This window comes from Eschrichtius robustus, chromosome 3 (genome assembly GCF_028021215.1).
Source record: "Eschrichtius robustus isolate mEscRob2 chromosome 3, mEscRob2.pri, whole genome shotgun sequence".
NCBI lineage: Eukaryota > Metazoa > Chordata > Mammalia > Artiodactyla > Eschrichtiidae > Eschrichtius > Eschrichtius robustus.
In genome coordinates, this window is record NC_090826.1 from 143,795,854 (window position 1) to 143,813,422 (window position 17,569).

General features: G+C 38.8%; 1 protein-coding gene and 1 non-coding gene across 4 annotated transcripts in view; both read left to right on the plus strand.

Annotated features, from left to right (window-relative positions):
* Positions 1–2,080: 2,080 nt before the first annotated feature.
* LOC137763129 (U6 spliceosomal RNA) lies at positions 2,081–2,189 on the plus strand. Its single transcript, XR_011073696.1, has one exon. It is a non-coding gene; the product is annotated as a U6 spliceosomal RNA (small nuclear RNA).
* A 13,888-nt stretch (positions 2,190–16,077) lies between these two features.
* The window catches only part of RNF2 (ring finger protein 2), a 76,944-nt gene continuing 75,452 nt past the window's right edge, over positions 16,078–17,569 (plus strand). For all 3 annotated transcript variants that reach the window (XM_068541402.1, XM_068541398.1, XM_068541403.1), the window contains exon 1: positions 16,078–16,389. The gene's annotated coding sequence lies outside the window, so the exon portion shown is untranslated. The remainder of the gene's footprint in view (positions 16,390–17,569) is intronic.

The window sequence follows — 17,569 nt, forward strand, 5'->3', positions numbered from 1 at the left end:
TGTAACTCCATGTGTTGGGGAAGGACAAGCTTCCTGGTGGGCTAAAGCTTTCTCCACTAGTTAAAAAAAAGCTGTTTTAATACAATAGAGCTCAAGATGCTTTTCAGAAGCATCCCAGCAAATCCACTGACTTCAGGGCCATAGCCCTCCCTGAACATTGACTCTGAGGATTCTGTTGTACTCAAGCACCCTGTAGAATTTTTGAACTCCTTTCTCTCACTTCTCACATTCAGTCTGACACTAACACAGGTTTTCTTTCTCAGATATGTCTCTCAAATGTGTGTATTCTTTTCCACGCCCTCTATTACCACCAGATCCATGTTCTCATTACCTTATTCCTGAAGTACTTTGGCCAGTATTTGCTATCTCTTTGCCAATTGTCTTTCTCTCTCCAACGATCAAGTCTTATGGTCAGAAAGCACCTTGGAGTGAGCTAGTCCAAAGTCCATCTAACTCTTGTATCACTTCCCCAGTGTCTCTTACTGTTCCTCTAACCTAGGATAATTAATCCACCTCAAGCACAGTGATGAAGTTGAGTACCATATTACTTCCTGTTTTCAAAAACTTCCAATGGGCTTTCCAGAGTAAAATTTGAACTCCGGAGCTCATATTAAAGTAAGGCTCACACGACATAATAGTCATCAACCTCTTCAGTCTCACACCTCACCGCAGCCTCTCCACCACCCACAGTAGACCACTTATAGTTCCTCAAATACACCGTGCAGTTGAACTCTGCTTATCTGCCCACTTGGTTCCCTTTATCCAAGAATGTTTCATTCTCTGCTTACCAAAATCCTGCTTATTCTTCAAGATCTAAGACTCAAATTCTCCTTGTTTGAAATTGTCTTCTCCTCTCTGCTCCCACAGCATTTCATTTATATTAAAGAGGAGAGTGGCTTTACTAGTAGTTGTGCATGTGTTTCTTTCCTTCAGAAAACTGTGAGCTCCTTGAGTATATATATTACGTGGTATTTTTGTTTTCTTGAGAAGTTCTTGAGAAATTGAGAATTCCCCATTCTCCTGACTTTCTGCTTTTCAGACATTTTGGTTGGTCTTATATGTGTCAAAGTGTTTTTACATAATTATTAATGAAACATTCAGTCTCTCACTCTGTGCTAGCAGTACAGGGGCTGCAAGATTGAATTCTTGGCACAAATAATACATTGGGGCTAATGACTATAGCAGTAAGAGTACAACTGCTTTCCTGGCACAGAATTGCAGTGGGGTAAACTGTAACTTCTAGTGCCTGGTGGTGGCAACATTTTCCTCATTAGACCTGCTCATGGAATGTGGTTTTGGGCATTCTTCCTAAAAGCTTAGCCCTGAGTCTAATGTTCCAAATATTCCAACCATTCTGTGAACTACTTCGTAACTTTTAATAAAACTCCTTTCCCACTCAGTCAGCTAAAGTCAGCTTCTGTTGCTTACAACCAAGAACCCTGACTGATAAAGACATTTTCCTTAATTCCCCATAGACCAACTAAGTCAGGATCATAATATTTAAAAGACTTTACTGAAGGGTCAGGGATAACACAATGAAAATACTGTATTAAAAGTAACCTATCACAGGCTACTAGATAATTGCTGCTCTCGGGGGCTACAAGCCCAGCCTGCGCTCACAGAGAAATTTCATAGGCCCCTGTGCCTAGTCTCTGACATGGCTACGGGTGCAGAAGCTAGCTTTATCCCTACCACAGCCAATTATCCTTAATCACAGTGCACAGTGCCTAGGGACCACAACACTTTTAGGAAGCCATGAAAATGTTTTTGTCTTAGTTTTTTAAAATGGAATTTTAAAATGAATATAATTATAATAAATATAATATGTAAATTATAATAAAAATATAATAATGAATCCAGCCTGGATTATACAACACAGTCATAAAATAAAATGTGTGTGTGTGTGTGTGTGTGTGTGTGTGTAAAGCAGAATAGTGAAATAAAAAATAGACCCACACATTTACGGTTAATTGAATATTTATCAATACAAAGGTGCCAAGTCAATTCAATGGGATAGGAAAGTCTTTTAAACAAATGGTGTTGGAACAACTGGAAAAAATGTATGGAAAAAATAAATCTTGAGTACTCATTTCAGCGGCTTGTATACTAAAATTGGAATGATACAGAGAAGACTAGCATGGCTTTTGCACAAGGATGACATGCAAATTCGAGAAGCGGTCCATATTTTTAAGACAGTTGATTTTAAGTATCCTTACCACACACACACAAAATAGAAACTATGTGCAGTGATGCATACGTTAATTAGCTTGACAGTGTTAATCTATTCACAATGTGTGCATATACCAAATTCTTTAATTAGAACAATCTAATTAAATATTGGGCAAAAACCTAAACAGACACCTCATCCAAGAAGATATACAGATGGCAAATAAGCATATGAAAAAGATGATCAATATTATGTGTCATTAAGCTATTACAAATTAAAACAAAAATGAGATACCACTACATACCTATTAGAATGGCCCAAATACAAAATACTAACAACCGAATGCTGGTGAGGATGTGGAGCAACAGGAACTCTCATTTACTGTTGGTGGGAATGCAAAATGATGCAGCCATTTGGAAGAGAGTTTGGCAGTTTCTTACGAAACTAAACATACTCTGATCATACGATCCAACAATTGTGCTCCTTGGTATTCACCCAAATGAGTTGAAAAGTTATGTCCACACAAAAACCTGTATATGGATGTTTATAGCAGCTTTATTAATAATTGCCCAAACTTGGAAGCAAGCAAGATATCTTTCAGTAGGTGAATGGATAAATAAACTGGTACATCCAGACAGTGAAATATTATTCAGCACTAAAAATATGAGCTATCAAGCCATGAAAAGACATGGAGGAATCTTAAATGCATATTTCTAAGTGAAAGAAGCCAATCTGAAAAGGCTACATACTGTATGATTCCAACTATATGACATTCTGGAAGAGGCAAAACTACAAAGACAGTAGATAGATCAGTGGTTGTCAGGGGTTCAGGGAAGAGAGAGATGAATAGGCAGAGTATACAGGAATTTTAGGGCATTGAAACTACTCTGTATGAAACTACTCTTTATGATACTATAATGGTGGATGTATGTCCAAATCCAATGAATGTACAACATCAAGAGAAAATCCTAATGTAAACCATGGACTTTGGGTGCAGAATGTTGATACTGAGGGAGGAGGTGTAGGGGCATGAGGTATATGGGAATTCTCCACACCTTCTGCTCAGTTTTGCTGTTAATCTAAAACTGTTCTAAAAAATAAAGTCTATTAAAAAACTGAGAGAGAATATTCTTATATATACACCTGATAAAGAACTTATATCATTATACCATTATATCTAAAGGACTCCTACAAATAAAAAATAAAAGGATTTAAAAACCCAATTAAACATAGGCAAAAGACTTGAACAGACATTTCACAGAGGTAGACATACAAGTGGTCAATAAGCTCGTGAAAAGATACTTAACATCATTAGTCATTGGGGAAATATTAATTAAAACTACATTGAAATTCTACTTCACACCCACTAAAATGGCTAAAATTAAAGATTGGCAACATCAGTTGTTGGCAAGTGTGTGGTACAAGTGGAACTCTCATACACTGCTCATGGGAGTATAAAATGGTATAGCTTTTTTTGGACAACTGTTTGGGAGCTTATAAAATTATACACCCACTTAATGACCCAGCAGTTCCAATCCTAGGTGTTTATACAAGAGAAGGAAAATATAAATTCACAAAAACTTGACCAAGAATATTAATAGCAGCTTTATTCCAAAAACTGGAAACAAATACAAATGTCCATCAACAAGATTATGGATTTTTGAAAAAATGTTGCATATTTATACACAGGAATATTACTCAGTAATAAAATGGAATGAACTACTAATACAACAATATGGATGAATCTCTAAAACATTGGACAGAGTAAAAGAATCAGACACAAAAGAATATGTATTGTATAATTCCATTTATGTGACTTCAAGAGCAGACAAACTAATCCATGGTGATAGAAATCAGAACATGATTGCCTATTTGGGAAGGGAGGTTGACTGAAGGAGGACATAAAGGAACTTTCTAGGGGTGATGAAAGTGTCTTCTATCTTGATTGGGGTGTTGGTTACATGGTTACATTTGTTAAAGCTCACCCAGTTGTACACTTAACAGGTATTGCATTTCACTGCATGTCACTTTTACCTCCTTGAGAAACCTTAAGCTTGTTAAGCAAGACATATCATTTATACATCTTTTTCATTTCCTTTCCCCCTCATGCCTAGAAGAATGTCCAGAACACAATGAGCGCTCAATACATGTTTGAGGAAAGTTAAACAAATGAACAAATCGTTTTGGCAGTTTATAGACATGCAATGAGAAATTCAGGTAGCTTCTTCCAGGCATGTGTCTAGTTTCCTTCGATAACTTCTTACAGGGAGAGGGACCTTCCTTCTCTGCTGTTCTTAGACTGTCAATGATCACTCTAGCTTTGAGCAAATTAAATCTCTTTGGTGTTCAATATCCATGTATGTGTGCACGTGTGGATGTCTCCACAGTATGATCAACTGTCTTTTCTCCTGTGATAGAAACTGTCTAAATTGATGAATTATTTTTAAAATTTTATCTGATCATATAAATGGATAGTAAAAATAAACTGAAAGCTAAATCACAGGTACTTTTGAGAAAAGCATTTTTGCTTAACTAATGATTTTTAAGATAATTTTCCCTCAAAACTAGATGACTACAAAGTTATTCTATATTGTGCATTTTTTGTCTCAAGACTGTTTCCAAACTAAAACACTTATTATGAGAAATCTTTACTAATAATTTTGAAGTATTGAAAAATAGAAAGTTTATATAACTGTAGGTAGATATGTTAGGCTAATGTAGAAAACAATCATTTTTTTTTCCTTAGATATAATCTTTAAAATGAAATTACTTTCAGTACTTAAATGTGATCTGAAAAGAACAGACTTCTTTATAGCTTCAGTTAAAAAAAAAGCAGATGTCAGACAAAGATGTGTTATTGAATTCTAGCTATTGAAATGTGATGTCTGAAATTACAGATGAGAACAGAGAAAATAGGGATGTGTAAATGTTAATATTTACATATCAAAGCTGTATTTTCCAAGGATATTTTGCTTTAGATTAAGTAGAAGTTACTCAGAAAATCTTAGATCTTTGAAATATTTTTCAAATATAATTGCATTTCAACGAAAAGAACTGCATTTCAAAAGCCAGAAGTTTCAACAAGTTCCAGATTAAGAAATGAAGTCCCAGTTAATTTGAAAAGATGATTGAAGAACTTTTATTTCATTATATGACTAGCATAAAAGGAAACTTCTGAACCACGTACGAGTTCTGATTCTTTACTTTCAAGTTGAGGTCACATTCCTCTCCCCTGTCACGGGATAGTCTCCTCCACAAAACACACATCTGTTTTAAATTCCCGCCACATGTGATAAATCAATGCATAACAGCTAATACATTTGGAAGACTGTATTCCTATAGGCTTTGGCTTCTATTCTTTTAGCCTTTGCAAGTCTGATGATTTTTCCATTCTTAGCTCACACAGAATGTGCTTTATTACTCAGAACTTGTCTCCAAAGGCAATCAGTGGGAAACTTGAAATGATCAATCCTTGCTGCTGTGTCTCTATGAGCTTTGAAAAACTGAACCACCATTTCACAACTTCCTATGCTATAGTCTTTTTTATCCAGTTATGTTTAGTAATTGGGGATTATTACTAAAGTGTAACGGATATTCACTATTTGGATTATTCATATGTTTATTCTCTTATTTTAGTACAAATATTCAAAAAAATGTATCCCCATTTTTATTAATTAAAGCAGGACCACCAGTTGTGAGAGGGCAGTTTAGAATAATGGTTAAGGACATGAATTTGCACACCCTATTGCTTGAGGTGCCTTAGGCAAGTACTGAAATGCTTTAAACCTCTATTTTCTTTTCTTTTTTTTTTCCTTTGGCCACGCCGTGTGGCTTGTGGGATCTCAGTTCCCTGACCAGGGATTGAACCTGGGCAATGGCAGTGAAAGCCCAGAACCCTAACCATTAGGCAACCAGGGAACTCCCTAAACTTCCATTTTCTAATCCATAAAATGGTAGTTATGACGGTAGTAACTTCCTCATAGGTTTGTTATAAAGATTAAATGAGATGATGCTTGTAAAATACTTAGCACGGTACCTAACACATACAAAGTTTATGAGGTTGTTGGATATTAGCACAGCTGTGACTCTACCTACACCTCTTCCGACTTCTAGGACTAAAGCCAATATTGCCAAGGGTGGAGTCTTATGAGAGAAAATGCTGCTCTATGGTGTGTAATTAATAATGGCGGTTGAGGGAGAATTATTTCTGTGGCCTTTCTCTTATTGGCCTCACCACATTTAGTATGTGTCTGTTTCCCCTACTAGATGCTGGGTTCTTTGAGAATAGGGTCTATGTCTTATGTCTCTGAATTACTGACTCTGGTTAATTGTCGACTCTTGCTAAGGGAATGTAAAAATGAACACGTATGTGAGTATACTTGAAACATTCATTTTAAATTTGAGTTATTTAAATGGTTTTAAGTAATTAGAAAGAAGAATTTCTCTTAACTGGGTCTAGTAGAGCAATATAGATATTACAGCTACAAATAAAAGGACAGTTATCAATCACATTTTTCTTTGTTCACATTTCAAAGATGAAGTCCAGTTTAGGCATTTTATGTGTGAGATGCCCATTGGACATCCAAGTGGAGAGGCTGAATAGGGAGGTGGACATAAGTTTGGAGAGGTCCTCAAGTTTCCAGAAACTTACAGAAGTTCATAAGTTTGGAGAAAATGGGGAGTTGTCAATATGGGTAGTACTTGGAGCCATAGGATAGGCTGAATAGGATCACCAAGGGAGGGGATATAAATTAAGAGGACATAAGGTCCTAAGACTAAAGCCTGGGACATTCCAAAACTTAGAGTTTGGGGTAATGATGAGAAGCCACAAAAGAGACTGAGCTAGAGAGGGTCAGAGAGATTAGAAGAACCAAGAGAAAACCAGTCATCACATGTTCAGCTCTCATTGTCCCTGGCTCTTTTCAACACGCACTCTGATTCTTCTCATCTATCTCAGGAGCTTCTTCCAACTTCAGGGCATTATCACTAATTTTCCTATCTGCCCCTCTGCTTCTCATGACCCTCACTCAGTAATTCTCTGTTTCGCCTTTGTCTTCAGATTTGGCCCACCTGCAACTTGAGGACATAGAGTCGGGGTGTCCATTTGCAGCCTCAGCTCACATAAGCCATGTTGTACATTTCCCTTATTCCTCACCTCACCTGTCATCTTCTCCACTGAAAGAGACAGAGAGATAGCTACTCTTGATGTTCTTCGCTTCAGACCCTCTGATTCAGCTTTCAGGTTGGGTGCCTTGCACCCCCTTAAACTTATCCTAAGCCCTGCTTTCCTGGACTTTCTCCTTGCCTGTGTATTATATTCTGGCTCCAGCTGTGGGCATTCGGCCACTTTGGAAAAACAACCTGTACTTTCCAGTCAGTCCCTGAGTCCCTCTATTTCTGCACAACCCCATCCCCACTCTACCCCAGCTTCAGTGGATAGCACTTTTTGCTGTCACCCCTCAGGTCATTTGAGCCATAGTTGGAGGGAAGTCAAGTCTCCTGAACCCACCCTAATATATTGCCCAAGCTTTTTACTATATGGTGATCTCAAAGAGTCTGGGGAAAAAATTCCCTGGAATAGAGATGTATAAGATGGAAAATTCAAATATTTGATTCTCAGCCTACAATTTGTACTTGCTTCCTGCAATCACATGCTAAATCAGTAGGAATTTCTTGAGGGAGAACTAAGGAGTCAAATTAGCAAACAACACCTAACATTTGCCTTAGAGACTGTGGGATATAAATTAGTAGGAGGAGAAGAGAATCCCAAAATAATTGTATCGGTCCTAGAACTATTTTTGAGGGCTCTATAAGCATTGGTTGGTCCCTGTTTAGCTTAAATTCTTATCAAGTAGGGTTAGGAATGTTTAGGGGAATAGAGACTGGGGTCTAGTAACAAGTCATTTGAATTCCTGAGTTTCAAGGCCACTACACTACCAGATCTCTTAGAAAGTCAAGAATTCCCAAGTTCTAGTTTTCTTATTTGTTTTGTTGATGATGCCTGATCTAGAACAATTGTTTTCTTTACCTCAGTCCTTCAGTTAATAATAGGTAGATATGTGCGGAAATTTTCACTCATTTTTAACAGATAAGCATGTAATTGTACCTTTACTACTGTTGTGATAAAACACGTTTTATTCCATTGTGAAACATTCAAACAATGCAGAAAGTAAACAATTTAGAAACTGAAAGTCCTCTAAAGTCCTCCTCTCTTTAAATATACTCAATCCCTCCTAATAGTTTGGTGTATATTTTAAAAATATTTCTGTATTACAAAAATGGGATATATGGAACATATCGCTGAGAACTATTTCATTTGATAATATACCTTTGATACCTTTCTACGTCAGTACTTGTAGCTCTGTCTCATTTTTAACGGGTATATGATGTATTACTGTATGGATTTACCAAAATTTGTTTAGCCAAAAATGTAGGTTATATTAAGTTTTTTACAAACACAATCAATACAAAAATTAACGTTCATGTATATATTTCTTTGTACACTGTGTGAATACTTCTGTAGGATATATTCCTGGAATTGGATTTCTTAGGCTAAAAATATAGACATTTAAAATTTTGAGAGATAATGACCAAATTGCCTTTTTAAGAGGTTGTGTCATTTTTCGTGAACATCAACAAAGTGTGCAATATCTGTGTTCATAAACATTGACCAACAGTGAGTATTATAATTGCCTGAACATGGTAGGTAGAAAATTATATCTATTCAAATTTGCATTTCTCTAAATGTTATGGTAATGATTAAGTTAGATACTTTTTGTAAAATATATAAAGTATTTTTATTGACTGCTTTTACAAAACTGTAGTTATTATCATTAATTAAAGGTATACCAAATGTATCTTAGGAGCAAGGCAGAAACATATATGTATATATATATATACATATATACACATATATATTCAATATCTACATCTGTATCTACATAAAATATATAAAACCTTGTTTCAAGTGCTGAATAATGACTGGTGTTGAAAGATGAGTAATGACATTTTGCCCTCCTGCTACTTTCACTCTGGGGGGAGGGGGGACATACTTGCACACTGCTAATCTAAGCAAGTGAATGGGGGAGAAAAGACACTAAATGTGGTTTGAGAACGAGTCAAACTTTGAGTCCCAATTGGAATTTAGGATTAATATATAACATTTTAAACTTTTACTCTTGGTATGAAATGTTACTGTAGTTTGATAAGACTTTAAAATCAACATCCAAATGCAGTTCTACTTGATAAAATCAACATCCAAATGCAGTTCTACTTGAAAGTCCACCAATAACAAACTTTCCTGTTGGTCATAATTTTTCTTTGGGTAGCTGCAATAACATCACATGACATTCCTAACATGGGTTCTCCTGACCCAAGATCATTCCTGGAGTATTCATTTCCAAAGATAGCAACCTCATTGCTGCTCTGTTCTTTTCCACTGAAGAGCTCTGTATTTTCTGTTTGTTGACAGAGATGGCTCTTTTTCCATACCATGAATGACATGGTGTCTATGGGTTATATTTGTGACATCTTCTTGTAATGTAATTTGCATTCACTATGTGTGAAGCCACAAGCTAAAGGCTTAGATGAGAATATGGCCAAGCCTAATTAAAGAGCCAAGTCAGGAAATGAATAGGTTGCCAAATAGCTAAGAACTGGATCATGTAGAAGAAAGGACAGCTGTGTTGAGCTCAGGCCCAGAGTAGTCTTTTGAATTTTAGGAAAGGGACGGTCAAAACAGGGCAGCTAATGTGATGAAGTCCAAAAGTGAAACTGGAGCTAAGGATGTATGAGTCAAGAAGTCAAGGAATTGGAAATCCACTAACTCTGAACATCAATACTGTTCTAGAACAAAAGCTGATTAGATCAGAGGATGAGTGAGTATTGGAGAGGGACACAACCAGGTGAGTTAGGCCACCCGTATATACCTAACAGGATACTATGACAAGAAGATTCATTTGCAGCTACCTGTATCTTATCTTACTCCACATGTGGCAGAACTCATAATTCTTAAGGAACCACAGTCAATTCTGATCTTATAAGCATGACTTATGAAATGTGTTTATTTAAAAATGATGAAACAATATATACAATGGAATATTAGCCATAACAAAGAATGAAATCTTGCCATTTGTGACAACATGGATGGACCTGGAAGGTGTTATGCTTAGTGAAATAAATCAGACAGAGAAAGACAAATACTGTACGTTTTCCTTTACGTGGAATCTAAAAAACAAAACAAACGAACAAATATAGCAAAACAGAAACAGACTCACACATGTACCAAAATGTTCATTGCAGCTCTATTTACAATACCCAGGACATGGAAGCAACCTAAATGTCCATCATTGGATGAATGGATAAAGAAGATGTGGCATATATATACAATGGAATATTACTCAGCCATAAAAAGAAATGAAATTGAGTTATTTGTAGTGAGGTGGATGGAGTTAGAGTCTGTCATACAGAGTGAAGTAAGTCAGAAAGAGAAAAACAAATACAGTATGCTAACACATATATATGGAATCTAAGGGAAAAAAAAAATCATGAAGAACCTAGTGGCAAGACGGGAATAAAGACACAGACCTACTAGAGAATGGACTTGAGGATATGGGGAGGGGGAAGGGTAAGATGTGACAAAGTGAGAGAGTGTCATGGACATATATACACTACCAAACGTAAAATAGCTAGCTAGTGGGAAGCAGCCGCATAGCACAGGGAGATCAGCTCGGTGCTTGGTGACCACCTAGAGGGGTGGGATACGGAGGGTGGGAGGGAGGGAGATGCAAGAGGGAAGAGATATGGGGATATATGTATATGTATAGCTGATTCACTTTGATATACAGCAGAAACTAACACACCATTGTAAAGCAATTATACTCCAATAAAGATGTTAAAAAAATAAAATAAATAAAGATGCTAAAAAAATAAATTAAAAAAAAAAAAAAAAAAGAAACAGACTCACAGATAGAACAAACTAGTGGTTTCCAGAGGGGAGGGGGCAGGGGAGGGGCAAAACAGGTGAAAGGCTTAAGTGGTACAAACTAGCAGTTATAAAATAAATACGACACAGAGATGTAATATACAGCACAGGGAAGATAGTCAATACTTTATAATATTGTATAATATTTGTGGTGTGTAGTCTATAAAAATATTGAAATACCATGTTGTACACCTGAAAATAATATACTATTGTTAAGTCAACTATACTTCAATAAATTTTTTTAAAAACATAAAACAAAAAATTTTCTACAGACTAAAGTCCTTAGGAAAAAATCTCTTCCTGGATGTAACACATAAAACCTTGGTATTCTAGGTTGACCAGAATCGTTTTCAGATTTACCTGAATTGTAACCTACTTCAGTATGTTATTCAATGTATACTTCAATGGTTTACTTTTGTGGAGTATTAAATGCTAATGGATACTGCAGGGTTTTCTTCATCTTGATGTAGTCTAAAATAAAACAAAATTTTCTTTGTATGGTTGGGATCTGGCAGTTCTTTTAAATTCTTCACTGAAAAACATTTCCAAGAATGTTAGATAAGAGATGTCTTTACCCTCCACTCTCTCACCCACAAAAACTATTCTTCCATGCTTGTTTTAAGTGGGAAAAATTAAATTGTCCACAAGGGCAGTTTGAGCAAGCTGTAACTTGATTTAAATATTTCACACTCTTCAGCTGTACTTTCCCCCTGGGATCTTGCAGCCTTCTTTTCCAGAGAAATTTCCATTTTAGTTCTAAGTTTTGATCTTAATTATCTATTCCTTGCTAGTTTCCAGGATTATTCTTGGTGTTCCTAGATCAATGCCAAGGCACAGTTCTCATCTCTTGCAGTAAATATTTTAAAAGGAAAAGACCTGCAAAGTTTGTTTGAATAGAATAAACTTACTTCACATTAGAAAACTAAAGCCAGTTAATTATTAAATCATACTTCATTGTATATATCAAGTTGGATATCACAATAATATCCTCCATTATTAACTACAAAGAAACAGTTGGCTATTTGTGCTGCATCAGAATGAAAACTTTTATTCTTTTGACTTTTTTCAAACACATGCTAGTTCATTATTTTACTAAAAGGCACTAACAGATGTTAGGCAGAATGTGGCCTCATCTGGGACATATAAAATACCATTCCAAGTCTCCATAGAAGGGAAACAGCAATATTATTTAGTTCTCCCCAAAAGCTTAACCAGCCCATCTCATTTAATCTGTTTAAGGTGAACAGTTAAGAGTAGCACCAATTATTTTGGTTGTCTTAGGAATATAAAAAGGAACAATGAACTAAAACACCAAAAGGAAAGTGTCACAAAAAGAAATGCACTATGTTGAAATACAAATAAAACTTCACTAAAGCTTGTGGCTAGAGCTATATTTTTTCAGCTGAAGAGGTAGTAAATCTTGAGTTGCCTGCTTCCTGAAGCCACCTTGAATTATAGGTCTCTTTAGGCCTTTCTACAATGTTTCTACTTAATTTGACCCTTTCAAAGAAAGCACAACACATCTAAAAGATGGCAAATAAAGATTCTGGTAGAAGATATATTTTGACAGTTTTATATATATATATATATATTTTTTTTATATATATACATATATATAGTGATTAAATCCCAAGATATTCCAGTCTTTTAACCTACCTTTTAGTTTTAAGTTTGTTTTGTTTTCTTAAAGTAACTTTTCTAAGAAAACAAAAACAAAACCTGATGGTTTTTGTCAACAGATCAGGTTCATATACTATTATATTTAGCATTATCTCTAGCTTCTTGAAAATAGACCACGTTGAGGACTGGAATAAATACTAGTGTTGAGAGGAAGCTCTGGAGATGTTTGCCTCAGACTGCTTACCCATTAGAAAGAAGAAAAATGCTGGAGTTGTGTATGCAGCACAGAGTGGGAAGGCACATGTGGCATAATGGAATGTACCCTGGACTTGGAGTCAGATGACCTAGGTTTGAGCCTCAGCTCTGCCACTTATGAACTCAATGTTTGGGAGAGTTAGTTAACCACAGAAATCACATTTCCCTCCTCTGTGAAGTAGGAATAATACCTTGGAGAACTGTTCTGAAGAGTCAGTGAAATAATGGATATAAAAGTGTTCTGTAAACTGTGATATATACATAGCTTGTTATTAACAAACTATTGGTGGCCTGCAATTTTCATCTCAGATAAGCAGATAACAATTAGATATTTGGAGCACAGCTGAAAAGAAATCCATGGAGTGGATATAGAATAGGCAGGCGTGAATTTCCATTTGAGACACACTGCCTAAACAGAGAAAGCCTCTGGGGGACTAAATGCAATCTTGATAGGAATGTCTGCTTTTAAGTGGTAAAGTGAGGCAAACCAAGCTCATATGAACTATTCTATTTCATATAAACACTGGGATCAAAGATTCCCAATCTTTCATTCTCTTAACGCCTATTTAAGGAGCATCTATTATATGCCAAGCATTGTGCTAGGTATATGCTGGTGAACAAGATTTCTGCTCTCAAGGAACTTGTGTCCTAGTTACATTAATATCTTTATTCCAAGCACTCGGCAAAGTGTTAGCACATAGTAGTTGCTCAATAAAAGTCGACTGAGCTGAACTAATCTAATTTTGTAGCATTACCATAGCAGAAAGCCAGTAAAGAGATGATTTTTGTGATCAGAGATGTCTACCCAATTCACCGTGTGATTAACAGGGTACTACTTCTGAAGTTTTGAGGGAAAAGAAACTTTCTAACTAGAGTTCATCTAGTATTATATAGTATTAATTTAATGTCTTCCTGCTTAAAATATAGTTATCACTTCCAATTAGTAGATTTAACAAGGGGGCAGGGTGTTAGTAGAAAATGTTTTTCAGGGTGGTATCCCTCATGTCAGGTCGAAAAATTAGCAAAAAGAATATAGGCTGGATATGTCAAATCACTATTGACAGGCTGACTATGGACTTCACATTGATTTAATACACAATTAAAACAAAGGGGAAGAAAAATGGAAAGTCCATTCTATTTATATGATAATCAACTCTTAACAAGTGCAGAGAGTTTATGTTTTGAAAGCATACCTTTCTTGAAGCCACTCAAGAGAGCTAGTGTTATGAAATAAAACTTCTTAGAGTTTTTTCATAACATCTAGAAGCTGACTGGTGGGGTCAGGGTGATTGACGTCAGTATTGTCCACCAATATCACCACTTCTTCTGAACTCGGTTCAGCCTCAGTTCAAGGACTCAGTCCCCTTGCAGATGGAGGAGGCTATGTAACTAGTTTTGGCCAATGACATGTGATCAGAGATCTGTTTCCTTCCAAGCTAAGGCTGTGAAAAGTTCATAGGGATTCTTTATTCACTTTTTTCCTCTGCCACAGAGACTCAGTTGCTGTGCTCTGGGTGATACAGCTACAAGATGGTGAGCCTTCTGTCAATCTGGAGCCCTCTGTCAATCCTGGAGTGACTGAAATAGAATGAGTCTGATTCACATGAAGCATGAGCAAGCAATAAACTTCTGTTGTGTTAAGGCATGGAGATTTGTTACTATACCATAACACAGCCTTTCCTGATTAAGGTAGTCAGGGAAGGCCCATAATACTCTCAGTCCAAGTTTCTGAGTAAGAGATAAAATAGATAATATGAGTTCCATTAATTTGTCAGTAGTGTCTTTCATATTAAGGATGCTAGCCTGAGGTCTAGCTTTTTAATCACATTTAATCCAGATATCCCGTAAGTTTTCCATCAATTGTCCCGTGAATTTTTTTAAAGTACCATATTTAACTTTTATCCATAAAGGTCCTGTGCTTTTTACAAATGATCACTTTCCTCAACATCAATTGAATTTCTTAACCTAACCACACATTATTTTCATAAGCATTTTCACTAGAGCAAAACGTTCTGAATTATGAGCAGCATTAATTGAACGACATGTGCAGTTGTGAACAAAGAAGGGAGATGCTTCTGCAACTGCCCTGTCTCTAGAAAGTGGACCTTGTAGAAGCAGAAGCATTCCTAATTATTTTGATTTTTTTTTTTTTTCCACATTGGAAAAAGACCTTAACCTTGAAGGGCTGGTAGAATCTGAGAATTGTCATTTCTTATTTAAAGCTTTAGGTAGTTAGTGACAGTTTTGAAGTCACTGTCTTTGCTCTTGTTTACCTTAATGGATTGTTAGGTAGGGCACACAGTGTGTTGTGTTTAATATTTTAATGCCTGTCTTCTTTCTTTCTACCTATCCAAAGCTAACACTCACAGTCCTACTCGACTCCGAGCTCCTCAGGAAATCTCCCCTGAACACACCAGCTGGAACGGTTCCTTTGCTCTTCCAAAATCTTATGTAAATTCATAACATTTATTTGGCATTGCTTGTAGAGAGTTTTACAGAATTCAAAAGCTGGAAAGGACCTAAGAATCATTCAACACAATCGTCTCATTTTGCAACTGAGGAAAGTAAAGTCCAGAGCAACTATATAATTTAGTTAAGTCACATAGTTAGAGACGCATTGGAGGCTATAAACCTAGTTCCTCCAATTCCCAGTGCAGTCCATTCCTTCGTGCCACAAGTGCCTTCACATTAACTATCTGGTAGCGTTGGTTACCTTTTCCAGAGAACACCAATAGTATATCTTGAGGTCAGGGAACTCTTTCACTTTGTTACTTCAGTTTGTAGCTTAATTTATACGCATTTTATATACTCTTTGGTAGACTAACTGGTTGTGTTTTAGGGAGTCCCAGGCGAGAGCAGGAGTCCGAACCCGATCCCCAGCAGCCGGCCAGGGAGGCTTAATAGGGGTCGCAGGTAGGGGCAGGAGACCTCAAGGAGAGAGAACGCCGAGAACGAAGCGCCGCCGTCGTCATCCGGGCATTGCCCGGGGGCTCCGTCGCCCCGCGGAGGGCGCCGGGGGGCGGGGCCGGGCGGCCCGGGGCGGGGCGGCGGCTCGGGCCCTCCTGGCAGTACACGGCGGCGCCCCCTCCCCTCGCGCCACGGGCCTCCTGGCGCCGTGCACGTCCCTGTCCCGCGCCTCCGCCCCCTCGCCCACTCGCTCCTTCCCGCCCTCCCCTCCGCGCCGGCCGAGCCGGCTTCCCCTCGGTCTCTCATGAATATTGAGCGGCCCCTGTTGTATTTCCCGAGCTCCATTGCGGAAGCCGAGGCTCGCCATATTGTGCGGCGGCGCCGGCAGCCGCGGCGCCTTGTACCTGAGTCTCGCTCCGGCCGCGGCTAGCGGAGCCCCGGATTGGGGCAGGAGCCGGTGAGCGGGGCGGGCGGGGAGGCGAGGGGCGCGGAAGCGGCGGGCTCGGCCGCGTGTTAGCTCGGCGTGGCTGCGGGCGGCTGACGGCCGCCCCGGGGCCGGGGGGGGGGTGTGTTCGCGGGGGTGTGAGGGGAGATGGCGCCGCCACCCCCGGCCGCTCTCGGGGCGGGGATGGCGGGGGAGGCGGCTTCTCATTGTTCCCGTTTCTTCGAGGGTCTTGGCGGGGGTGGGGAGTCCGGCTTGGGGAGGACCCCGTGGGCGAATCTCGGGGATTCCTTCCTTCGTGCGAACCGCTCGTTCCTCTGCGCGGAGGCCGGGGCTGCGGTGCGGCCCCCTCGCCTCCCGGGGCGGGGGCCCCAGCCTCTCCACGTCCGCTCTCCGGGGGCGAACCGCGTGGAATGCAGGGTTTTCCTCTCCGGGCTTCCCCCTCGCAGCCGGGGGTGTGTGTCCGCACTGTGGAGGGTGAGGCAGGGGCGCTTTGTGCAAATAGCCCGCTTTCCCCCGGGGTGCTGGAGTCCGGGTTCGAGCGTAGAGGCGGTCCTCGTCGTCGGGGTTCCCTGTAGGCTGCGGGGAGACCCCTCCTGGTTAAAACATTCCTGGACTGCCGCTCGCCTGCTCGGGAGTATCTGTTGCTGCTTTCTAAAACCGCGAGGTTGCCCCGGAGGAGTCGTGGGGGGAGGGGGTGTCTTGGTTTGTTTCTGATGGAAGCTTCGCGTTTTGAACCCAGTCGTGTACGCTGAGGTCTTTGGTACCGAGTGTTGCCGGGGAGCCCTCGTCCTGGTTGTCAGGATCATTTCCCTCCTACAGACGTTGCCTCCCTGCTCCCAGAGATACTGTTAGTAAAAATTGGTCTCTAAAACTTTGAGGTTCATTCCGATTATTTGGCCCCTAAGACCAATTATAGGCTTACCTCCTTGAACCTTTTTTGGATAACTATTGCCTGGCTGTCAGAAGTTTTAGAGAATGTGTACCTTTACGTGGTAAAATGGTTTGAAAATGTCAGGTTTCTCGAAGGTGTGTAAAGATACTTGTTTGCTGTGAAAAGGGTAGCTTTGCATTCGGTATTTTAGTAATATGGTTTATTTCTTTTAAAAAGTAAAAAAATTGAGACATGGTTTCATTGTTTTAGACTGAGAATTATGTTTAAAACTAATGTATGTGTGATTTGCATCACATAGTC